Source organism: Anoplopoma fimbria, chromosome 8, assembly GCF_027596085.1.
Source record: "Anoplopoma fimbria isolate UVic2021 breed Golden Eagle Sablefish chromosome 8, Afim_UVic_2022, whole genome shotgun sequence".
In the NCBI taxonomy this organism is placed as follows: Eukaryota; Metazoa; Chordata; class Actinopteri; order Perciformes; family Anoplopomatidae; genus Anoplopoma; species Anoplopoma fimbria.
In genome coordinates, this window is record NC_072456.1 from 9,076,431 (window position 1) to 9,103,654 (window position 27,224).

Sequence of the window (27,224 nt, forward strand, 5' to 3'; positions counted from 1 at the left end):
CTCTTATATGCCTACATATGTCTATGTGTGTGTTTATACTTTTCATGCCTCTTTCGCTTGTTAGTAATTGACTTAAAACCTTTTCCTGTATTGTAAGAAAATTCCATCCCTCATTTTTTTGCTTTTCTTATTTTTAAAGACTTTAGTGCAACAGGAGAACTACATAATCCGAGTTTGTCTTTGTAGAATTGCAGCTAGAGGTGGGAATCATTTTTACCAGAGCAAATACAGCCGAAGGCAATACATTTAATTAATATTGTCAAATGATGTCATATGTCATGGCGTTTTCGTAGCAGTGGAGATTGGCTTGGATCGTTTTTTGAGGTATTTTAATACAAACTTCTTGAGGCTCTTTCTTGATGAAACTGAATATAATTACAGTGCAGGTTTTACTTTGCAATCCATATCCATCAACACAAGCCAGTTAGTAATGATTTCATCAGGTGAACCGGCCTATTGACAGACAGTGAAATGTCCAAGTAATCCAAATTACTTTTGTGAAATGTAGGTTTTCAATAAGTGAATCAGGAAATGTTTCCATCAGAAATATCACCATGGTTACTTTCAGTGATGGAAAGTAGCTTCTTTTACATCTACTCTACTACAATTCAAAGGCAAATATTGTTCTTGTTACACCACTACATCACAGTGTTGGATCAGTTAAGTTGCTTTGCAGATTCAGAGTAATAATACAAAAAAAATCAACAAAAAAAATCATGATTTATTATTATGGATTAAGATAAGAGAGAACTAAATTGATCCCCGGGGATATTTTCACACACTGCCCAGCAGAATATAAAGTAGTTAAAAGTTAGCTACCCCCATACCTGCTTTCTACATTGGTGTGCAAGGCATATTGAACTGTGGGTAACCATAGCAACAGTAAATCAGCTTGATGCTACCAATAACTTTACCCAAACTTACTTTGATTATAAGTAAAACCAACATGAACAGACACACTTTAAAGATGGATTACGGTTTGAACACAGCCCACCATGCTTTCCTGTTGCTCTTGGCCATGAAATACACATGATGATGTCTCAGATGTAATCAGATGTCTATTGCAGGAATAAAAAATACCTTTCCCTTTTAATTTCAAGACATCTAACTGTATAATTTCTTATTAGTAGTAATTTTAACCTCATTATGTTAGTTTCAACTGTGTGTTACTGTCAACTGTTAAATTAATTGTTATGGTTGCTAAGGTTTCCTGCAGTTGATGGGCCTATGATTTGGAATGTTAACCATTCTAGAATTGTTGACCAACATCCCATTTCAGGTGACTGTAACATTAGTTGGTATCCTTTTTTAATGTGGTTGAGGTTTGTCTGAAGACGTTATACATCCATAAACTACAAGTGAGACTGGTGCAGCTCTGGCTTGTGCATGCAGGAGGCATTTTAATCTTTTTTAAGTCTGCGCCATTTGACCTGTAAGCAAGCACCGTCACTACTGCATCGACTTATAATTTCAGCAATTACTTAAAGTAACTGAATTGGTTAATCCATCCATCAATTGTCTGCCACTTATCTGGATCCAGACTACTACAGAAGTTGATTCATTATATTAGTATGAATTACGGTTATATACACATTGCATATAAACACTGCAGAAACCCTGTTAAAGTTGATCTTGCTTTACCTGAGACTACTCAGTCACCCTATCAGTAAAGTGTATTACTTTTCCGCCCCCCTCCGTTGTGTTCTTCAGGGAACAATAAACAAGCAAGCCACATTCAAATAAGCTGATTTCTCAGATGGCATATTGAAATGTCAGAATTTGCACTGGAACAAATGTGCCCGTTGAATTCAATTTGGAACAGAATGGGTAATAAGCTATCTTGTTGTTGCCACACACTGACTGGCAAAGTCCCAGTCTGTCTGGAGGGTTACAGTCACTTAGTCACGCTGTATGCATCGCTGCTTTGATTGTCACCAACAAACCGTTTAACCCCCTCGCCTAAGCCAAGGTGAGTGTGCCTGTGTGTGTGCTTATAAGTGTGCACGAGTGTGAGTGAGTGAATGAGGGGGGAAGATGGGAAAACACTGGCTTTTCTATTTCCTGTTTCTTTAAATCACATACAGTCACAGGTTGTTGTGTTTCAACCCTCACAGTATTTTAACACTATTTTACATTTCTCCAATAAATCTTGTCTAGTTGTAAATCAAAGACTAATGCAAACATCAAAAAGATGAACTTTCAAGTCAGAAGATCAAACTACTGTTTTGGTCCCTAATGACCTGTGTCAGAGGTCTGTGAAAGAAACATCAGTTGAATGTAGTGTCTGATAGCTATTATTTTCTCTGCCAGGAGGATCATGTGATCGGTCTGCTCCACGGCTCACTTTTATGGTTTCGGACGTTGTTTGCTGATTGTCTGCATACCTCACAGCATGTTTTTGAGTTTGAAAGAAGTCTGTGTTACGATGCCTTACAGCCTATTGCTGTCTTGACGTGGGGTTGTATAAATTCAATCATACAGACTCATCAGTACAGCATTGGTCGTTGCAGACACACATGGCAGAAATCAAGTTGTTATTTGTTGCATCATACACATATCACCACATGGACTTATAAGACACCACTTATATCGTTTCAGTGGTGAAACATGACATGAATAACAATTCATGTCTGTCATTCACAGAGGGCACCAGTTAACATTAGACATGACTTGAAGTATCAAAATGTATACTTAATATTACGTTCCAGCTGCTCCTTCTCATCCTTTCACACTCTTCGGAGTCACACGTTAGCCTATTTTGAATGTGTTGGTAGCAGCATCTTCTCTATTAAATTTCATGGGTTATTAATCTCTGCTAGGTTAGCGGTCTGTTGTGACCCGTACAGCTCCCTGAGGACCCTCTAATAACGGCTAATGGGCTGTTAAAGCAGTGAGCGGGGCCTCTGACTCTCAGCACTGGATGGTCGTGTCTCACCACCAATTACAGCTCATCGAACATGAGAGGACGTTGATTGATTTCATCTGTAAGTGTGTGTCAGGCCGCACCTGCATGCTTGTGTGTGCGCGCATGCATCTGTCATTCAGACTTCTCTTCCACCCGGCTAGCTGTGCATAGGCAGTCATTAGCAGCAGCAGCAGCCAGTCATTAAGCCTGTCATTTCCTCTATCTGCCAGCTGACCTACTGATTTGGACAGCTTCTGTACTTAACCTATGAACTCTGATTCCCCAGCTTACTACACATGAGGAGGGTGTGTGTGTGTGTGTGTGTGTGTGTGCTCATGTGTGTTTTGAGGCAGTGGAGGGCTGTGTGCGCAGAGTCTTTTTAGTTACTAATGCAGATGATTTTAAAAGCAATTTTAATCAGTGAATGTTAAACAGGATTCTACACAGTCTTCAGCCAAACCTGAAATACACTTTTCTTTTAATTTCTCTTGTACTGAGATGATCAAAGGCCATAAATGCCAGACTGACAGTAATTCCATTATTTCCCACACATGACAGCATAAACAAAAATGTATTATCAATTAGAACACCTGTATGTAATATGGTACAGTATACTGACAACATAATAAGTTATCACAGGGAGGCTCAGTCAGAACAAAGTAGCCTGTATAGTCTTTTAGGACTGCAACGATTAGTTGACTTGTGGAAAGGTCAATCGACAAAAAAATGATGGCCAGCTATTTGATAATTAATTGTTAGAATAGTTTTCTATGCAAAAATGTCAGAAAATGTTTTTTCAGCCTCTCAAATATAACTTTAACTTAAACTAATAGAGATGTGGGGCTTTTCTCTGTTTTATATCATATTAAACTTAACATGTCTGGGTTTTGGACTAACAAATCAGGACATTTAAAAACATTTCCTTGGACTTTGAGAAACTGGGAAATGTTTCTGTATATTCTGATATGTTGTAGAGCAAACAATTAATCAAATGATCAAGTCCAATATAGAGATAATATTTATTTAATTTAATATTTTTTCTTAGTTCTCTATCTCTGTTTTCTCTAACTTTTTGGATGAAAGTCTTTGTCAAAGTATTGAACATTTTTTATCCCCTTAAAGTGAGATCATTGTGGATTGGCAGGTCACATTGACAGAAAAAGAGTGATGTGTTATCAAACGCTAAAATCCAATATAGGAAAATCAGATGTTTTTTCATTTCATTTTCTGTGACAGTTGGTCTAACTATATGAGGAAAAAAAAACCCCAGATGAAATAAATATAAAAATACACAAGATAGAATAACAGGGAAAATGGTTGAGTTGGCAGGTATGCATTACATAATACCCTTCATTGTGTTACAACCACAACTGCAACGCAATGTGCATCGGAATGTAATGCCCTTGTCACTGTGGCAGGGCTAATTGAATTATTAAATATTAAAGTTGCCTCTCTTTCTATCAAGCTACATTTCTCCACTGCCATTTTCTCACTGCACTGCACAAATACTTTGTTAATTTACAATTTTGTGTCTTTTTTTTTTACACGTTAGTCTTTGAGAACCTTCTGTAGAAATACTGAATTTTCACTCACATGGAGGTTTTTGAACAGGTGTGTACTAGTTCTTCATTTAAATATCCACTAATACCGTCAGACTTTTCCACAGCTGGGATTAACCTTGTGCTACCTTTTCTTAGCCGCAGCTCACTGTGGCTCTCAGGAAGCCCTCTGAAGCCCTGCGAGAAGCGAAAGAAGCTGAAATTAGGCAGCTTTCTGCCCCAAAGCTGCTGCATTAAGACAGCCCTCACCTTGGCCTGCTGGAGCTGCGTTAGCTGTACAGCTAATCCAAAAGCTAGCAAAGTCAGTCAGTCAGACCTTAAGCTAACTAAGGCTACCTCTGCTCTTCCTTGTCTTCCCAAGATAAGGTAATGAGGATCCGGTGGGGTTAAGGTGAAGTTTGGTGGTATTGAAGTCTCAGGTGCCACGTGTATTGGATGACCAGTGAATATCTCAGTAAATACACCGACTCTCAGGTAGGAAGGTAGGAATCACAGAGGTATTGTCTTAAGACGATAAGGCAATGAGAGGCTTACAGAGTTGTATCAGTGGACGGGGAAGGGGAGACTCGCACAGTAATACCTGCTATCTAGATGTGACACCACAGCTTGGCCCCCCGAGTGGGCTAGGCGGTGTTAATATTACCCTTTTGTCTTGTCCTGATAAGCTAATGGGGGTTATAGCGAGGATTGATGGGAGTGTTAAGAGCTGCATTAGCGGACAGAGAGGAACAGAGGACAGCCGAGCTGTTAAACCTCCTGGTTAGACACCGTAGGGCAACTCTCAGCTCCAGGTGATGATCACAAATCAGGAGTTGTCTTGCGCTGATAAGGAGGCGAGGTGAGAGGAGAGGACAGTGTTAAAGATGGGGCTACAAAAGGAGAAGATTTATTTCCTAATGGCTTTTTGATATTTGCAATATGTTTTTGATCCCATGCAAATCTGCTAGGTCTTTGAATTTTGAAACAGCATCTATCAGTCTTGACTGAGGTCTCTCGATTGTGCTAATAACAAAATGAAATTTCAGTTGTTTAAGCCATAACTTAACCTTATCTTCTCTAGACAGGCAATTTGTTAAAATATTTTTATACAGAACTTGCCATTGTTTTGAAATGAAGACAACTCAGCCAGACAAACTTTACAACCCTGTCTCCTAGAAATCAAGTAGATGTTTACCACTGATTTACATTAGCAATAAAAAAAACATATCGCAACTGGGATAGGGGGTCACTCTGACAATTAGCTCCCATCCACTCTATAGAGTTTTATAGTGACTTCAACTCATTGTTTAGCTGTTGAGACCATGTGGACAAAATTGCAGGTTTTAAGCTAAATTCAGATTTTCCGGTTTCATTTTTTCATTTTTCATTTTCATTTTGTTTTTGTTACTATGACCCATATCCTGTACCAGTTGCCCCTCTGAATCGTCATGTACAAAAGAGCAATACTAAAGATGCAACACCCATCATCACCAATTTGACTTGCTCATTGCAAAACAAACACGTCATCCAGCCACAGACTGGATAGCTTCAATAAAGTTTGTTTTAAAGCTCTTAACATTACCTCGACACTGCAATCACATTCTGTTCAACCAAAAATATGAAGAGTCAAGAAATCATTGCACTTACATTATGAATTTGTCCTCGAGAATTGTTTGGACACTTAATGTTTCTTTAAAGAAATCTAGAGGCTTTATGAAGTTATTTCCATCTTCTGTTCATCTCACCTTGCTAGCCACAACTCAGCTTACTCTTGGCCACACTGAAAACAAATGGTAGTTGTGTAATAGTGATATTCATGAGAAGTTGGAAGGAGATATACGTTTTAAAAACATTAAGTTTCTAGGTAAAAACCTGTGGTCCTTAAATTAGCAGAGAACGTTAACACATGATTTATTAGCATTAATGCCCATCTATGTTATTCTAGCTACTAAAAGTTTTCTGAATGTACAGGCTGCTTTTGCTTTTTTGCTTTGCTTGTTGTTCCTTTATTTCATTGTCTTCTGTCTCGATTGCGAGGTGACGAGGTGATTAATTTTACACCGTGATCTGTAGGCCTTAGCTACTATTGTTGTTTATTTTTACCTGTTTTAGATGCTGGATCAGTCATACCTACTGGATGTATTATTCAAGCACATATTGAAGACCCTTTTATCTGCTTCTCTCTGAAATTGCTTTTTTGTTTTTCAAAGAATTTTCAGGGAGTGCAGTTAGTGACAGTATGGGCTCCATGGTAGTTCAGACAGCTTTATGGAGTAGCAGCGGGGAGCGAGGCTCAGCGAAGGGTCTATTGGTCAGTTGTGGTACAGCAATTTTGGATTCCATTGTTGGCTTCTTTTTTATACATTTTTACCAAAACAAAACACCACCTGCTAGTGCATTCATTTTTATTTCACAAAGTTTATGTCTTTGTGGCTGTTTCTGTAAATCGTAAAGATAATAATGACATCCTTGTTAGCATGTTAACCATGCATCCTGAATGTAACAAAAGATAATCTCCTTGTTTGTTAACCCTCTCTGAAAAAAACAATTTAGAACATGCTCTTTCAAAATAAATATATCCAACTGTAAGTGAAAGATTAATCAATTAAGAACATCTAATGTTTTCGTCAAATCTCCTTTTTAAGTTGTTCACATCTGCATATTGAAAATAGGAAAATGCTTAATTTCCAAATAGTAATAGTAAAATATAGATATGAAATAGATGAAGTATTGAAGAATGGACTCTCAAAATGGCATCATCTATTTTATTATAGAAGATAACTGGCATCATCTATTTTATTATAGAAGATAACTTACTTATTGAGCAACCGACAGAAAACTTGTATTACATTACGTAAATGTAAGACATCCCCCAATGAGGCAACAATCTTATAGTTTCTTAAATTAATAGTAACAGTTAGTATTACCTTTGAGACAGGAATAGCTGAGATACTATCTGGAGTGTTAGTTTTAGTATCTGAAATTAAATCGGTTTGCTCAGCAGGAAGGAAGGTGTCGAACCTCTCATTTTACTCACGTTTAAACACACACAGACATTCTCATATTCTCTCTCTTTCATGGTTTCCTGTCGCATGTTATTGAAACCACCTCCTGGGAAACTGAGTGCTGAAGTACTCTACACTCAAACAACAATGTGGACAGTGGATTACCCATAATGGGCACGCATTTAATCTCAGAGGATGGTGAAGTGGATGGAAAATAGAGGAAGGTGGAGGACAGGAAGGAAAAGGAGTTAAACTTCTACAGTGTATTTATTTTATACTCTCTATTTTTGCGCTACCTCTTCTACCGTTTTATATTAAAATTTTGTACATGAAGTCCCTTTTTTAATTGTGCTACTATGTTTGCTGTTATAACCTTTTTTTATAAATCTCAACCATTTTCACACTCAAAATAAAATACAATTTTCATTTTAAGGGGAAGAGGTTGACATGTGTGTAATAGACTTATAACTAAGTGTTTGGGATTTGAATGAAGAGGAGGAAAAGAGCATGACTGACCATAAGACCGTATATAAATGATATACACATAGTCAACAAATACAATGTATGTCTGTGTGTGTGTGCTGCCTCAAATATGCCAGCTGGATAACGTGTGTGTGTGCGTGTGCGTGGATCTATAACTAATGGTGCGATGATGAGCCAGAGGATGATTCTTCATGTAATTGTCTGCCATCCATCAAACAGCAAGCTGACAGCATCACAATACGGAGTCCTGTGGAGGGGAGGGACAAATGACAGGGTGAACATGCACACACACACTTAAATGCAATAATGTAGACACACACACCCGCATACATAAAGTGATGTAAACACAGTTTAATGTCACAAAGAACTTGTGAAAGTGTTTTAATTTTCCTGCTAATGAAGGGTTTCTGACTTAAGTGTTAGCTTGGTGTGTAAAAATGTTTATTCATAACTGCTGAAAGATATGTCTTATGTACAAAACAGTCTTAATTTAGCTTTTTTATATATTTATATATTTATCATTTCTACTATAAAATAGTGTTTGCAATGACAATGCCATCTGTGAGGTCAAATAGACGTTCACCTGATATTGATTGGAAAGTATTAATTTGCATTTGTATGTGTGTGTGTACAGTTGTCATTGGTAGCAGTGGGTGCAAGCCTCTCGAGGCCTCAAGGCCTCTCGGCTACAAGCACAAACGCAAAGACACACACAGCAGCACACACGCGCACACACAGATCGACTGGCACCCCGCTCTGCTTTTAGAGCCATTACTGTCAAACAGCTGTTAGCACGTCAAGAGAAGTGGTGTTGATGGGATAGAGTGAAGAAGGGAGAGAGGCTGAGGGATAAATGGTCAGGGCCAATAGATAGATAGATAGATGGATGGATAATTGGGTGTGTAGGAAAGAGGGAGGGGTGTGAGGAATGAAGTGGTTGATGGATGAATGGCAGGGTGGAGGGAGGGGGATGAGGGGGGGCTAGGCCCTCTCTAAGTGAAGACAGATTGATGTGGGTGTCAGAGAGGACTCCGGAGAGGAACAGCCCTTTATTTGACAGTCAATTATCAGATAGACCCAGTGGCCTTGCAGTCCACAGCCGTCACCCTCATACAGTACGTAAGTGGGTTTTTAAACACTGGCTCGGCACATAGAAGTGGACATCTGGAGGATTAAATGAGGCCCCTGAGAGAAAAATGGTGGTTTCAATTGTTGGAGGAGCATCAGTGAACTAAGTTTTTGTCTGGACGCTCTGTATCATGTTGTGGCCTCTCTGGCCTCTTTACGTCCGTCTGTCAAAGTATAGACAGGGTAATGAGAGAATTGTATAAAAATTGTAATGTTCCACTGAATGGATGGCGGTACATACGTCGTCTTACTACTGTAGATGAGCTGGAACTATTTAACAAGAGGATACCCTCTCAGAAGAAGACGCTCATGATGCGAGACAAACCCTCATATGAATAACGACATGTTGGAAAACACAAAACCATGAATATAAAAAAGACTTTACCTGAGAGTGCCAAATGTTTAAAATTTAGGAGTGAAACAAGCTAAATATATTAAAATAAACAACAAATACAAAAATATAAGCTAAAAACAAAATTTGCAGATGAATAAAAGCTTATTTATTCATTAGTATACACGCCACGTCTAATACATTGGTTCTCCGTTCTTTAAAGTTTTCTTAGGCTTAAGTAAGTGCATAGCTTTTTATATCTCGGTCACATAAAACACTGCATTGTGATGAGATTTAACTGATTAATGGCTTGAAAAAAGTCAGTCAGCAGCCAACACATCAGGCATTACAGCATGAACACTGACACCGTGTGAATGTGTTTTGAAGATCTTTATACAGTCCTCTGTCACTCTTTTGTTGCTATTAATATCCATCTATTTAGCTGATTGGCTTTAGTAATGTTGATGATAAGTGATTAATAACAAATCTAAGTAAGCTCATGTCATGAAAGTTGCCTGTCCAAGTTTTGTGATTAATTGTTTTATTAAACTGTGAAGGGGAGTTGACTCAACAATTCAGTGTACCACTTTGATCGTGTAGCTGCTGAAGGCTTGGCATTAAACAGTTTTTTAAAGGTTGATAGAGCTGAGTTTTTTTGGAGTGTCTCTGTTTGACAGAACCAACTTTTTGGAAACAAAACATCATCCTCCACTTCAATAATAACCTCAGGAACTAAAATCTACACAAAAACAACTGTGTTTGATTATCCTTTTGTTGCTTGCACTTCAGATGGTAATACAATCATTAACATACTGGTTAACATTTTGTTGAAATAGTTACTAAGAATGAACTCCACTGGCACCATTAACTTAGTGTACATCAATGGAGGTGACCTATGTTCATATGTAACTATTGCATTTGAAATGATCTTTTAGAGAAACATGTGAACTAGCTTTATATCAATGTTATCTTGGGATCTATATAATGTTTAGGAGTGCAATATATACTGAAGATATAACTGTCACATAGTACAAAGTATGGGTGCGGAGGTCAGAGGGAATGTTTGGACTTGGAAATCTGTCTTAAAATGTCAATGATTTACATCTCATTGTATTCAATGTTGATTTTATTTATTGCTTAATCTGCTATTAATCTGCATGCCATGACTTTTCCCCCAAATATAACGGCTTGCGCTAAATAGTTTTATAGCAGAGGAGAATGTTTAATGTCACATTTCAGTTTGGCAGTTCTGCAAAAAATAATAAATCAGTATTTTTTTATTTTTTTTACTTCATTTGATAATTCCACACTAACACAGAAAGCAATATTTCCCTTTTTATTATCTTAAAAAAATTATGTTGCCAGTGTAGCAGGTCCTTTTAGTGATGCAGATTTTAAGGCACACTCGATACTGATGGTGAAGTTCCTGAAGGGGCCTAAGAGTGCAGCAGCCTTGCAGACAAGGCCAGTGGAGGTGTGTTGCTATTGGCCAGCCGTGGCACTTGACGATGTAGCCTCATGTGTGCTATTCAGTGTTTAGCCTTGAGCTGGGATGCCACAGACAAGTGCTGTGAAAAAAAACAAAAAACGCACGTACACACAGGCGCCCATAGGAACAGATACATGAATAGATATACTGTGCAACACTTTCATTTAAACTTCGACTCAAATCTCTGAACTTTAATGGAGGATTGGAACATTATTCTTCCAAAATACATTTCCTCTTTTTTGTTCACGTTTGTGGTGAAGACACACCAACCTAAAATCTCCCATAGTTGTGCAGGTTGGTTTGAGATCTGGTGACTGTGAAGCACATAGCAGAGGAATCACATCAGTGTAATACTCACTGATTGGTCCATCCATTTATTTATTCCTTTGATTTTTCACCTGTATGTACACATCAGGTCTATTTCCTTGACATACAGAAATATATAGTATTTCAAATGTGCGGATATGTGTGGAACCATGCAACATTGATTTTTTAAATCCCTTTATCACACTGCATTGGCATAAAATATGCTATCTGTTTTATCTGTTTGTCATACTAAGATCCTGAAGTGATTTAAAGACAAATTGTGGTTGAATTCCCATCAGCTCTGTTAGGCTCTGTCCATGGTGCTGAACACACGGCAGCTATCCAGACAAATAAGGCAAAACACTACAATCTCTGCATGTAACATTTAACACCTGCACTAACAAAACAAATGAATAGACACAGGAGGCATTTATGGATGCAAACTTGTCAGTATCTACATTGTGTAACTTTCCACTGCAATTGTTGATGTAATGCCAATTTGGAGAACTTAAAAAGAACTCCAGCTCTCCACTCTCATTTACATCATTTTCTGACAAATGTAGCTTGTATTATCAGCTGATTATCTCTTATTGTTTCATTTCATCTTGCTATGGATTGTTCTGTGGAGTCCTCTGTTCAAAAGAGGTAAGCCTGACTGCAATACACATATTGCTGCAGTATAAGAACAGTATATATATTAAAATAGTTCGACACGCATTTTAATCAATGCTAAAAGGGAAAGAGATGCTCATGTCAATGTGATAGAAACACAAAAAATGTCATTTAAATGACTGTACTACTTTGAATAACAAAGGAGTCCTAGGTTTTACTGCATTTTAGGGGTGCAATGAGAAGTCCAAGCATTTGGTCCCTCATTAATCTTTTTAACTCAGGATATGAGGATGTTGATGTGAAATGAATGGCAAGTGGCTGTTTTGTAGGTAATATCCACAAAATAAATTCCAATGCCGACACGTTATTTCCAATACAGAGCCTCACTTATGAATTATTTGGATTTGACTCAGGATTTGAAAAGCATCTCACGTTGATGATCATCAGGGTGAAAACATTATACGCAGCTCATTTTGAGAAGGAGATCCAATCAACGGCATTTAGAAATGAGACCAAATAAGATCAGAAACTTAATGAGACGGCCTCTTTTTTGTCCTTGCAGCTTTGCAGGGTTAATGTTTCGTTTATGTGAAGACAAATCAGCCGCTTGTATACATCAAACCTTTAACGCGACTTAATTGATCATGTTCTCTCTGTCCCTTTTCTTGTCCTTGTAAGAAACATGTCGCTCTTCATCTTTAGGTTTTTTTATCTCCTTTTCACAGTCCAAACATCTTAGTAAAAGTGCACCATTGTTTTTAATATCAGAGCCATTATTCACACTGTTTATTGCACATTTCTGATGCTCAAGTCCAAATAAAACATTGTAGATCTGTTATTTTCTGCGACAATCTTTGCTGGTAATTTAGCAGTGGAGCAGCATTGCTTTAGTGTGGAGGACACATGTAGATGGAAACCGAAAGAAATCAAGCTTTCATTCCTATTTCAGCTTCCCAATATGTGCATGATATGTATTGTTCTGATACATCTGTGGCTGGCTTCTTTGGCTCTGATTTTGTGTGAGCATTTGTTTGTTTGTGTGCATATGTTGTGTGTGCTGTGTGCTGTCAGTGCCCCCTGCAGTAAAACCAAAAGGAATAAAGAGACGAGGGAGAGCTAGAGAGAGAGAGAGAGAGAGACACCACAGAGGAAAGATAGTGAGAGAGAGAGAGAGAGAGAGAGAGAGAGAGAACAAGAGGATCGTTTTCATTATCTCCAGCTCACAGAGGAACTTAATCACACTCCTACAACAGAGAGGTCTTATAGCCAAAGACTGGATCCTGTGTGCCGAGGATCTGTAATATACAAACCGTGCTCCACTCTGAAAAATGTTCACCGCCCACACAGAAAATAGAGTCCATCCTGAGATATATTTTATGGTTTTTTTTGCAACTACAAATGTACCGCATGTGCAATAAAATACAAACAAGTATAACACATATGCAGCATGAATGCACATTTCACCAACAGACCAGCTTTGATGTAGAAGGTCCAGATGAGCAGCAGCACATTGGTGGATTGTTGGTGAAAGAATAAAATGAAAACAAAGATGGTTTATCCCTTTTTACATTATTGAACTTGACAATGCAGTACCAGGCAATAATGTACTTTTTAATAATAGATATCAGCTAAACAATGCTAGGTATAGTCTGCAGTTATTTCATTATTTTAGCTCTTGTTTAAATTGTGTTAATGTAATTGCTGAATGATAGATTTGTGAATTAATTCTTTGTATATAGGCCTAATGTAGTCAGGTCTTTTTCTAACCATGGAGTGTTGTTAGTTTGGGTTTCAGTGAAGACATTTAAGGTCTCATGAAGGTGTAGATGCTGTCTCATCACCTTTGCTTAATTTTCCACACTATCTCTCACATGAAAATAAAACATTTAAGTAAAATGTTCTTGTTGGTACAGGTTTTATGTGTCTTACCCGGAAAAGACGTGGACATCCGGCGTCTCTGGCAGATTAGGTGTAAAAGTGCAATGACCGAGGTGCTTATGTTTAAAATCTGTAAAACAATTTTACCTTCTAGTGGCTTTGAGCCGGACTTATCAAACCCGTCGTAAGCTGCTGTCGATGCCTCATTTTCATTTTTTATATCCAAGAACTAAAATCTTTTTTTTATTCTGTATGAAATTCAGAATCCTGCGACGTCTTATGACCTGGCTTCAGAAAAAAATATATAAATTTGTATATACTGCCATTTATATAAGATTAAAAAAAATTACACTGATGTACATATATATATATATATATATATATATATATATATATATATATATAAAGATTTTACATGATTTAAATGTCAGTTGTTTTTTTCATACGTTTCAATTTAGACTAAAAACATCCAGTGCAGTTTTTTGCTTCTATCCAAGCTATTTGTGAGTGATTTGAAGTCTACAAACGCACTGCCACAATAGCAATATTTATTCAACCACATGTGAAAATGTATTTTCTAAAAAATGTTGCAAAGACTCAAATCAATAGAAACGTTAACATTCGTAATTTCCATTTGCTTGCCGCATTTTTCAAATCTTTGTTCTGTCAAATCTGTCAATTTATGCCATCAGTTTAATTTACTCACCATTTATTTGTACGGCTTAAATTTACCCATAATACGTTAATAATTCCCTTTTATTTTAAACAAAACCAGGGCTGTTGCGCTGCTTTTTTCTGGGTCTCTCTCCGTCTCTGTGTGGTTTTCGCTTTGAAGAGGCTCTCCTCTCTGTCTTCGTCCTGTTATAGAGGCAGCCGGGGCTCCAATAGATGGCATCACAGCACTAGACTTCAGTTGTCAGCTCTGCTCTGCTCTGCTCTGCTCTGCTCTGCTCTGGCGAGATGCCGTGAGCAAAGCCTGGATGTGGACTGCTTTAATAAACTAAAAGAGTAATCAGTTTCATTTTTTAAATCACATAAAAAATATTTTTGTGTTGCCTTTTTTTCTTTAATAAAGCCGAAAAAAATAAAAAGAGTTTGAAAAATGTTGAGGGTGATCAGATTTTAGATACTAAATATAGCTACACTGATTGTGACTTAGATTTATAGTAGATAGTTATTTATGACGACAGAAAACAACGCTCTGCTTCCCCGGCTGCCAATTTCTTAGTACAAAGACAATTTTAGGACAGAAATGACACTTTTGATTATAAAATCTGTTAGTGCTGAATGCTTTCGCCTTACATTTAATCTTTTTCATAAATGTCACTTTTGGAAAATCCTTCATGGGAATGTTAGGTATTGCAAATGTAGTTTTTCATAAATAAAATTGTTAGATTAATTGGATGTGACACGACAAATATGACTCCTTGTCATGTCTAATTTCCTTGCTAATGTCAGTATTATTTTATTATGGAGTGGCCTGTTACTCAATGTGATCCACTATACAGCTGACAGTTATGACTCAGGATTATAACCTGTGTGTCACCACACCAAGTCTCTGTAATGTGATTAATCACACTCCATTATACCACCCTCATTTGTCCCACAATGCACAGTTTTATAGGGAATTAACACAGGTTTTTATTGGCCCGTGCAATAAATCAACGGCAGCACCTCGCCGCTCACATAAAATAATATTATTTGGCCGACATGATAAAAGCGTCTCTGTCAGTTTGGCTTCAGAGCAGCCATCCTTAAATCTATCGCCCCTGCTTTCAACTGAAGACTTGTGTGTCGGTTGACCGTAATGTGTTTTTGTGTGTGTGAATCCCCTGCTGGTCTGTTTCGTGCAGACACTCCAGACAGGAGAAAAGATAGTCAGCTTGGATAATGGAGCGTTTCTCTACAGCAAATGTATGAAAAGGGCTCCTGAAATGACAAATGATTGTGGCCTAAAACAGGCACAGACGGAGAGAGGAAAAAAAAAAATGTATTCATTAGAAATTACATGTGGATGGCAAGGAGCGCCGTGATGCCTTTCAGTGCGGCTGAATGTGAATTTGTGTTTGGTGCATAAATGGGGAGAATGCAAGGGAACGTACAGAGAGGAAAACAAACTGTTTTTTTTTTCTTATACTCAAACACACACAGAAACACATATCTTAAAAGACCGTCTGATGTCTGAGAGACGGGAATTCTCATTTTCAAGTATAAAAGCATCCTGTTTGATCAAACAATTTGTGTTTTCTTTTAAATATTTTAGTCATTATTAACGTGAAATTATAATTCAATTATTTTGAACATGATCTATTCATATGGCAACAAAGCGAATACTAAAAAAATCAAGACATATTTTCTTTTGAATTATGAAAACAGATTTTCTATGGCCGTAATATGCCTCTGTGATGTTGGTATCACATAGCAGCACTGTATCGTATTGAAGAGGTGAAAAGCTCCTCGCTGGATTTTGTCTTTCTCCTCAGATAGAGGTATCATTTCAAAATGACAGCCACTCCATTTAATGTCCTTTAATGTCATTTAAATCTCTAACTGTTGTGTGCAGACTGATAATCTTCCTCTTTGTGATCTGTGGACTAATGAGACCTCTCCTCGCAGCCTCTCTGTGAAGTCTCCATCCTAATTTCTTAATACTGAAGCACAAAGACTTGGCTGCAGTGTGGCCTCAGTGGAGCTCCGCACTGACCACGATTTGATGGAATAAAGGAACAAAAAAAGAGGAAAGGGGGGAGGAGGGGAGTCTGAAAAATAGACACTGAGAGAGAAATAGCAGCGGTGACAAGCATTTTTAAGGTAGTATTGATGAAAGGCTATTAGTTTAGCCAATTAAAGGGTGGCGGGGAGGCTATGTTTTACACTAACAGGTCGCACCTTTGCGTGCATGGAGGGAAAAAAAATCTTCTGTTCGTAACATCCCTGATTAATACAGAGAGGGAAATCTGTAATAATGTATAACACCAGACGAGAGGATGGAGACCTTTAGAGGAGAGTGTGGAGAACAGTGTCAAACGCTATCCTGCCAACATCGCCGCTCAGCCTAAAGGTTAAGGCACGGCCTCTGCTGCTGGGAATTAATATGGCAATTAATATACATGTAGTAGTATTCTCACTGTGAAGATAAAGAACAACGGCAAAATATAAAAATTCTTGTCACCATTTTTTGTCTAAATCTGGCTTTTAAAAAAAATAATATGTATACAGTCAAATGTGCATCTAATGTTTTGGACAGCTTGTACAGGTCTTTTCATTAACATCAAGTCCAAAAAGTATTCCGACCAAATCCAAACACTGTCACAGCTATTGTAACAATTCAGTGTATCATTTTTATTTTCAGTTTTTATACCAAGTAAACAAACTATTGGATATGATTCGTTTCAGTATGTATAATAAGACTACATGGAAAGTTGTCAAATGTACCTTCTACATTGTAACCATACCAACATGAGTTTGATACGCTACAATCAATGTTCAAAGTCTTTTGAATTATGACTATTTGTTGGACTTTATATGCAATTTCATAGCATTCGAGTTTTCCTGAACTCCTGCAGAACTTAATTTAATTGTGCTTCTCCAAAAACTACAGTTTGAATGAGACACAAGGAAGAAATAATGAAGAGAGCTCGTATCTTATTTTCTTCATCATCAGACAATAAGTACTCTCAAATCCATTGTGTTTTAATTCCATTTCTACATTTCTTTAACCTTAACCCATCCATCCTGAGAGGCCTGAGATTCCTGATTTTTTTTCTATCGCTCGACTCGTGATTCTTTTCAGTCTTTCCTTGCTGATTATGTTGGAACACATACCGTCTCAATGTTGGCTTTTATATAAAGATGTCCTCTCAGAAATGTTTTAACCCTCAAATAGTTCCAATCCAGCGGCCTTTTAAAACCATAAAGCACCAAATGTGTATTACTCCACGGCTATGAATAGCCCCATACAAATGCACTGTGTCCTTGTGTTTAAGCAACGTTTTATAAAAAACTACAGTGCCCAGCCTTTTTTAAATGATACTATATCTGTGACATGTTTTTATAGATTTACATTCTCAGTAGAAACCAATGAGCTCGAGGCTGAGTGCCGCAGGGATTAAGTGTTGAGAAATGGACACACACATTGTTGGTTTTGCTCCTTTCTTTGTCAGTGATAAGAAAAATATAGAATAACACTTCCCTTACCCTGTAAAGGAAGTGACATGGTTTATTATTTCTGGCAACAGGAGAGTCATTTTATAATGGTGTTATGTCAATGTTACATAATTGGATTAGCCTGAACTACATTGAGGTAAAGTGTATTAAATGATTTCTGATTTCCATCTGCTCTGTGATTTACTTATGTAAGAAAGTACAGCCTCAAACTGCGGCCTGTAAACACACACACACATACACAGTCACTCCACACACACACACACACACACACACACACACACACACACACACACACACACACACACACACACTCTCACTGACTACACGAGTGTGTGCTCATACACATTTAATGTATTACCGGCAGATCAAATACAGGCTTCCCACCTACTTCCGTCCCCAGAGAGACTGAGTGTGTGTGTTATTAACCCCAACACCACTGCTGCTTGTCTGCCGGCATTAACCCCATTATCCTCTCCTCTTTTACCCCCCGCTCTCCTCCTTCTCTTTCCTCCTCCCTCTCTTTCCCTGCAGCAGTAATGAAGTTCAATAGGTGCAGTTTTCCTCTCCTCTCTCATGCGCTTATTCTTTCCTCATTTTCTCTCTCCCTCCATCTCTCTACAGTTGGCAGTGGCAGAGGTTAGACAAGCACACTCTGTCTCTCCATCCCTCCCTCCCTCCCTCACCAGGTCCCAGAGGTGCTTTCTGCTTAACGAGGCTGGATATCTGTTTCCTAAAATCAATCGTCTGCCTTAAACGAACATCCCCGACCATCTGCTTCAGGGGTTTACACACACACACACACGCACACACACACACACAACAAAAAAACACACATTGCCTCGCTGGAGTCCAATCCCAATATTTGTAGAGTGTGTGATCCAGCAGGCTCTTCGAGGGCCCCAGAGGGCCGATGTCGGGGTCCTCCCGGGGCCCCTCAAACTGCCTTGCCGGGGGCCTTGCACTTGGCCCTGCTCCCTCCCTCCTTTCTTCCTCCCTCTCTCCTTCTGTCGCTTTTCTGTTTGATTAATCTCTAAATCTGTGTGACACATCGATGAAGCTCTGAGACTCCTGCCAGGGGTGTGTGTGTGTGTGTGTGTGTGTGTGTGTGTGTGTGTGTGTGTGTGTGTGTGTGTGTGTGTGTGTGTGTGTGTGTGTGTGTGTGTGTGTGTGTGTGTGTGTGTGTGTGTGTGTGTGTGTGTGTGTGTGTGTGTGGAAAAGTGAAATGCACAGCTAATCCCTTTAGCTAGCTGTTGCGTTGTGATTGGGTGGTAACAGTGGCACTAGAAGCTCTGACAGTGATAATCTCACATCTCTATAAAACACTCTCACCCGTGTTGACCTTGTGACCTCTGAACTCAGTGATGCTCAAACTTCAAATGAATGTATCCAACAATTAACAAACCCCGCATATCCAAACATACTCAGTTTGATAAGTTTTAGGATTATGGGATTATGGGAGGCCAAAGCATTGTATTTTTTCTTATTTACAAATCTCTAATGCTTGTGTTTTGGACAGGTAGCCATAAAATAGGTTTTGTGTAGGCTTGTGTAGGTGGAAACATTTTCAAAGCTTTAGATATCACTTTCATTTACTGCTTCACATGATGACCTGATCCAGACTCTAACAAGCACTCTCAAATACTGTATGCTGTCTTGTAATTATTTTTTTTACATCAATATACATATCAGTTTAGGTAATCATTGTAACTGACTGTAATAACCTGATAGTGACTCACTTCTTGAATAATTTGACAACCCTCAAAACAGTTGCGTTGCACACTATAGTTGCACCCTATATATGGGAATAATATATATAGGACTAAGCACTATGTGTCAAAGGGTAAAAATGAAATAAAACAAACTGCACATAGCCTTGTTTGTTTATATAAGCCCTCTATACAGTAGAGTTTATACTTAAAGGCCTTCTATTGTTGGACTGAGATTGGACTGAACATAAAATGTATACTGCTGAAACAATACGAAGAAAATTGTTACTTATGAGACATTGAAGTTAATCTTATAAAAGGAAAATAGAGGTTCAATTGTAGGTAAAACATTAAATTATCTGTTCATTTTCTGATCTTTTTTATACTTTATGGGATAAATGGTCAAATTCCAGAATACTAAATATGGACTCTTGCCAGTTTCAACCCCAAACAGTTGGCATCGCCCTTTAAATCTCCTATCAGTTAAACCCCAGATTCCTCCCCCCCTCCTCCCTCAAGTCTCTATTGTATTCCCGTATTCCCTCATCCCCAACCTCCCCCTTCAGTAATTACACCCAAAGTCAAAAGACGGGCCTGTCAATCAAACACTCAACTGTCACTTTCTCTGCTTTGTCTCTCACATCTCTGTCTGTCTCTGTCTCAGAGACAGACTGGGCTGCTCTGTATGCATTTAGAAAGTGTGTGTGTGTGTGTGTGTGTGTGTGTGTGTGTGTGTGTGTGTGTGTGTGTGTGTGTGTGTGTGTGTGTGTGTGTGTGTGTGTGTGTGTGTGTGTGTGTGTGTGTGTGTGTGTGTGTGTGTGTGTGTGTGTGTGTGTGTGTGTGTGCCAATCAGTCTCGTTAGTTAACTTTCTCTATAGCTGGTGGAGCCCAGTGATGCGTTGCACATGCTTAACTCTCTTTTGATATAAAACAGTTATATCTGTGTGTGTCAAACCATCACTAAAACTTACCTTGAGTTGGTAAAACCTTTTACACTGACGGAGCCACCCACAATCTCCTTTTCTCCTCTCTCATTTGGTTTGGATGAATTAACCAGAGAAAGTCAGTACAATGGATGATTGACAGGTCTTTCCTTCATTTAGTTGTCCACACAAACCCTTGGTGCACCAGAATGGAATATCACACCGCTCATTGACCTGTCATTTATCGTTAATAAAATTTATATTTCACATATTAAACACCCGCTGTTCGTTTGAGAGGTGGCTCTAAAAGGTTTGCAGCCTCCTCCTCTGCAGAAGACAGCTGCTTTATTCACAGCAGTTACATTCCTTTACTTCTATTTCATGCTATAGCCTCCTCATGGACACAGAATATTTCACAAATTGTTGGCAAAGCAATTAACGTTGGAGCATATACTTAACATACAGAGCAACAGTGAAGAAGTTGAGTTCTTAAAGTTAATTTGATACCTATTCTGTGAGGTCCTGTAATTTGTGAGCAGTTAGTGGCAACAAGACTGTGGATTGATAGATCTGTGAGTCCAAGAGGGCTCTCACATGCTCGTACACGGGACGCAACTTAAGTCTGGCGTTTGTTACAAAAAGTGTATCACACAAAGTGAACAGAAAGGAAACAATCACATGGTTCAAATCTTGCAGTTTGCATGTTGCAAATTTGACAAAGTGGCCCCTGGGTCACTGCTCCTGTCCTCCATCAAGGACCAAGCTACATAGTTTTCTGAATAATTTAGCCTGCTCAGTCTCCGAATCAGGCTTCATTATATGTCTGCATAGCTTAGTTTTAGTATTAAATTATCATCATCTAAACACTAGCTAATTGTTAAAACGGCCATTCAAGTCTTATTTCAGGACCAGAATCTTGAAGCAAAAATGGAGCTTGTGAGATACATTGAGGTTAATTCTATGTATCAGGCAAATGCAAACACACACACATACTTTCGGTGAGCGCGGCTAATAGGGTTAATTGTCATGTAAAACCATCACTGCAGTCAACTTCACGGCCAATCACTCAAAATCTCTCTCTCTGACACTCTCTCTCTCACACACACACACACACACACACACACACACACACACACACACACACACACACACACACACACACACACACACACACACACACACACACACACATATATTTACACACCCTCCCATGGGATCTCGCTTTGCCCAGATGGCTTTTTTCCCGGTGTCTGTGTGCTCAAGCATGTGTTTCTGTGTGTGTGTGTGTGTGTGTGTGTGTGTGTGTGTGCGAGAGTGTGAGAGACCCTGGCAGGCCACAAGGGGCTTTGCGGTGAACAAGGCGCATCTTCTCCGTCTAATTAATTTACTATTATATAGCACCTGTTTCAGGCTAGATAGAGCTGAGGGCACACACACACACACACACACACACACACACACACACACACACACACGAGCTGATGAAATGGAGAGGTAGTGGGGGAGGTAGGGGAGAGAGGAAGGGATGGACAGATGAGGAGAGAGAGGAGAATAAAAGGCGCAGAAAGAGGTGAGGAAGGATGGAGAATATGAAAAAGCAGGAGAAGGGAGCAGCGGGGTGAGGAGGAGGAGGGGGGGATAGAGGGAGACTGTAATAAATGGGTTTTGAACTGATTATATTAAGCCTATGCTTTGATCATGTTTAAGACCTTAATATGGAAATATGTTTTCTCTGAGGGAGGGAGGGAGGGGGCTGGATGAGCAGCTCATTACATTTCTCCACTAGAAAAAAAACAATCTGGCACCAAACATCAGTTTTGGACAATCATATCATCTATCACATGATTGTAGATAGCTCACCCTTCAGCTCTTCATCTTCATGACATTAGAGCTCCGATATATGCTTAACTTCCTTTGTCTTATTTCCTCTTTCTCCCCTCTGTCAAGCCGTCTTGTTACTACTAGTGTGAAAAATCACATAACTTATTACTTACGTCAAACATCTCACTGGCAGTTCATGAGGTCTACGCTTACAGATGAACCGTTCATTTTAAACGACAACATTGTTAGTTGAAAACAATGACATGAAGTCAAAATGTTTATACTTCTTCAGTAAATGTTCTGTCACCGGCAGTTCGTTTTAGTTGAACATTCCGTTGCTAGTAGCAACCCCTGCTGGCACAGTTCCTGGCAGTTTAACTGACTGACATTGTTACAGCCAACAATTTTGCAAGATCTGTGACCAAGAAAATATTGACAGGCATCTTTTATCTACTCAACAAACGCCCTTGCTGGAGTGGGATCTGGAGGTAGTTTTTGGTGTATCTGTTTGTGATACGTAGTTTACCTGTGATCAGGTTAGTGCTAACCAAGCTAGCTGTCTGAGGCTAATGTGTTGCTAATACAACATTCTCAGTAAATGTAAACGTTGCTTTTTGGTTTTATCCAGCTCTGTTTTTACAGTTTCACAATTGCCTCCTGTTAAACCTCAAAGCCCAACTTCTGTCCTTCAACCTGCTATTGGAAGTATGTGTAACTCACTGCAGTAGTTTGCATAGAGAGGACAGACCATAACACAAACAAATGGCTTCTTGTGACATTTGCAACTTTGACTGTGATATAGGAAGTCATATTTAAATGCATTTTGTGCATTTCATGGGACTAAAGTCGTTTTCTTTATTAAGTATATTATAATACATGGTATATACTAAACACAAATAGACCATAAAACACAATAGACAACTACTGTGAAATGCTTTGGCAACATTATATTCTATAATTTATAGTATATGATTGTGTTTTGCATTTCATGACCTACAGTATTTTTTATTTTTTATTTTATCTTGCTTTTATAACTCCTCAAAACTGGCCATTCCAAACAAAGCGTAATGAGGATTGTCGATTTGGTTTTGCTTCTCCCTAAATATTGTATGTTTGCCTATTTTTGATAACCTCTTTCATCTCAGTGATCTGCTTGCAGTTACAAGCCTTGTTCAAAGCCTCAGACCAATAATACCAATATTTCTCAAAGAGACAAAATATTTTAGAATTCATTTTTAAGGCTCGCATATAAAATCATGATCAAAACTATAAAAATACATATATATTTAATGCAATGGAGCTGCCAAAAAGTAGGAAAAAATGACCATATCGGGGTATATGACTCATTCTGACCACAATTTAGCTTCAGGTGTTTTGTAATACAAGGGAGGGAAAATTTAAGAGAAGTTTTAGAATATTAGGTTTCCTGTGTGCCATGTGGCTGCATGAGTTCCCTGGCATTATTTCTGACATCAAACCCACATGATCTGTCAGTCAGCCAAGCGATCACTCAGAGTAACACATCATCTCAGAGCTGAATGCACTTTAATTAAGCACAATGCCAGTTCTTTCCATCTGCGGGAACAAGTAAAATAAAGCATCAATGATACAAGAACACCTCCGCTCCCAATACTGTGATACGCTGCCACCTCATCTCTCTCCCTCTTTCTGAGTTCATTAGTTTCCAGACCGGTGCTCCCCCGTATTACCATAACCTGTCAGCCGTGAAACACCACAAAACAATTTTCTCCTTGTAAAAAAAAAAAAAAAAAAAAGCAGCCCAGCTCGCTCTGCTGCCTCCCACAGCCTCAGAGAGGAGAGAGGGCGGAGAGGTTACGCTACCTGTATGTTTTTCTAATGAACACCACACTGAACTAATAAAAACATGTCAGGCGGGGAGAGATGCTTGGAGTAAAAGGGGTGGATGTAAATACCACAAAGTGGAATTATGCAAACAAATACCTGTGTTTCAAACAGGTGATGACTTATGAGCTACGAGATTTCCCGCTGTGAGCGGCTTACCAGGCTGCATAATGATTAATGTAATGAAATCAATCTGCCAACACTGAAAGTGAGAATGCTTAAGGGAAGAGTGTTGTTTATTTAATCTTCAATTTTATTGAAGTAGTTTTGGCCATCATTTTTCTTGCTTGTGATAACATTGTAACCAATGTAACTGAGACGAATGTGTCAACCACACGAAAGAAACATGAATGGTCAGAATATCAAACAGGTTGTTAACAAACTCGTGTATCCAAATTAGGAACTACTTTTTAAGGTAAAACCAAAAAGCGAGTAAGTGACAGGCCCCCATTTGAGTAATTACAATAGCAAGTATGATGAATTGAAGTTGAACCAGGAAGTGAATCTCCAAATGTGATGGATGTTGACAACTGACAGTTTTATTGTTTGCATGTGTTTTCTCTGACAAGTTTTGTAAACCCGCTACCAATGTCACCGTGTTTCCAAATCTCAACATGGTGAGTACCTTGTGGTAATTCCCAATAGAAATGATAGCCGAAACCATACAAAGAAAGGTGTGTCATCCTGTGGTAACTATCATTTTAGAGTGGACATCGAATTTAAACCAGGCCTCAGTAAAATCCAACATTTTGTTTAAGCCACAAAGGGATTTAAAAAGGATAACATTTTAAATAAAGGAATCATTGTATTATTTATCAAATCCACACCTGGAACCTACTGCTTTTAGGATTCAAACTATTTGGCCATATTGTCATCAGAAAGCTCAAGTTTTAAAATATGGCAGTTGACATAATCAGAGTCCTAGATCGTTCAAACCAACTCTCTAAAGGAGACCATCCTCCCAAGAAGAACGACAACATCAGTAGTTTTATGAAACACCACAAAAAGTGATGTTTACATTCTAGCGGCTGAGAAATTGTGACAGACGCAGTCAGGTGACCTTATTTTAGAGTGGTTGGGGTGGATGTATTGCTAAACCAAACATCAGTCTTTTAGCAGCTCCTTTCAATGACCCTCCTTCAGTTAGCGGAACGTCATTCAACTTTTAGACGTTAGATTGTTTTAGATGTTCCCTAGTGGAAAAATCTTCCATACCCTCTATATTCTCACCTTGTTCAAAACTATCACACTTTTCTCTATCTCTAAACTTTGACTTCTCTGTTGTCCCATGATGCATTGCGGTGTTGATGTTTCATTTCCTGCCAACCATTTGGCCCAAATATTGTTGCTTGCTCCGTTTAAGGTGGACTCTCCCCTTGAACGCCTCACTGTTTCAATACCGACCGTTTACCTTGCCGTCTGCTCACTGTGTTTGTTCTGATAAAACATCTCTCCCTGCAAATTAATAATCTGAATCCTCGGTGCTGACGGTCGAGGCCGCCGAAGGTGTGTTCCTGTTAATATTGACGCGTTAGTTTTGGTTGGTTGGCTCTTTTCTTCTGAGACATGCAAGGTTCTTTCAAAGCTGGACATGTTTACTTTCACAAAGACAGACATCAGCAGGATCACACGTACTGACCAGGTACTTAAACCTCTGGAGAAATGGAGAATTAGCTTAAATCTATTTGAAAATCCCTTTATTATGCATAATTTCAGGGGTTATTAGGAATAGATTATACAAAACATGTTTTATTTTTAATTTATCCAATTTACTAAGATAAACTAATGCTCCCTACTTATCCATTTCATGCCGTCTCTCTCCTTTTCTGCCCATTTGTAATAAAATAAATATTATTAGCTTTCTTTGTTTTGGGAGCTTTGGGCTATTTCATTTAGTTCACCTTCAGGTAGCATTGAAAATGTCAGTTGCTTCCCTTATAGTGACCACGATGCCAGTGACCCTGTATTGAAACGTGCTATAGATCCTCTATAGGTTTCGTCTATGTGTGTGTGTGTGTGTGTGTGTGTGTGTGTGTGTGTGTGTGTGTGTGTGTGTGTGTGTGTGTGTGTGTGTGTGTGCGCGTGCACCTGTTTATCCTGTCCCATCCCATCTTTGTCCAGTTATAGGGGATCTGTCACATGCACACACACTCTGCCATCGTCTATTTCTGGCTCAGGTTCTCCAGCAGGACAGTTTTCACATCCAGACATTCATACTGGGAGCTGACCAGTAGGATCTCCATCTTCTACTGGTGGACACTTAATAGGAGTGTTATTTGAAGGTCATATACTGCTCCAATCCTTCTGCCTTTACATATACAGAAAATTTTAATTGATTTTAAAAATACATTTTCAATGGGATATCTGTAGTGTAAGCAAGGAGTCATGCACATTTCCATTCTTCACTAGAGCAAAACTGATATTGGAATTTTGAGGTCGATATCAGTGTTTTTGTTTTTGCTAATATATATCTACTGGTGTTTCAACATAAACCCATAACATACACCAGCTACGTAGTTACCGATCAGATACACTTTTCTTTGGAAGTGAAGACCTGTATTTTCAAAGGACCTTTATTGTTGAAATTATGTAGCTTATGGCTTTTTTTTTTGTTTCCATCAGACTTGACGAATCTAATATCTTTTTCTCTTAGTAGCAAACCTAATGTTTTCAAAAATGCATGGACTCCCACAAACATGTACACCTCTAACAACAGCTGTTTTCCATCCTAATATTTATTTTCTCACTTTCTCCTTCCTCTCATTTCCACATCAATGTGCTTGTGTGTGTTTGTGCGTCTGTGCATGTGTGTGTGCAGGTGATTACAGTCTGAAGGCTCCCCTACTTACCTTGGTCTGAACAATAGAGAGCTGTGAATAGGAGCTGCTCACGTGGTTTACTATAATGGCCTTGCTGGGCCAGACGCTCTGTGTGTGTGTGTGTGTGCGTGTGCGTGCGTGTGCGTGTGCGTGTGCGTGTGCGTGTGTGTGTGTGTAAGACTCTCTCTGTGTGTGTGTTTGAGACATATAGAAACAATGCATGTGCTGTTGGCTGTATAATTACAGGCGT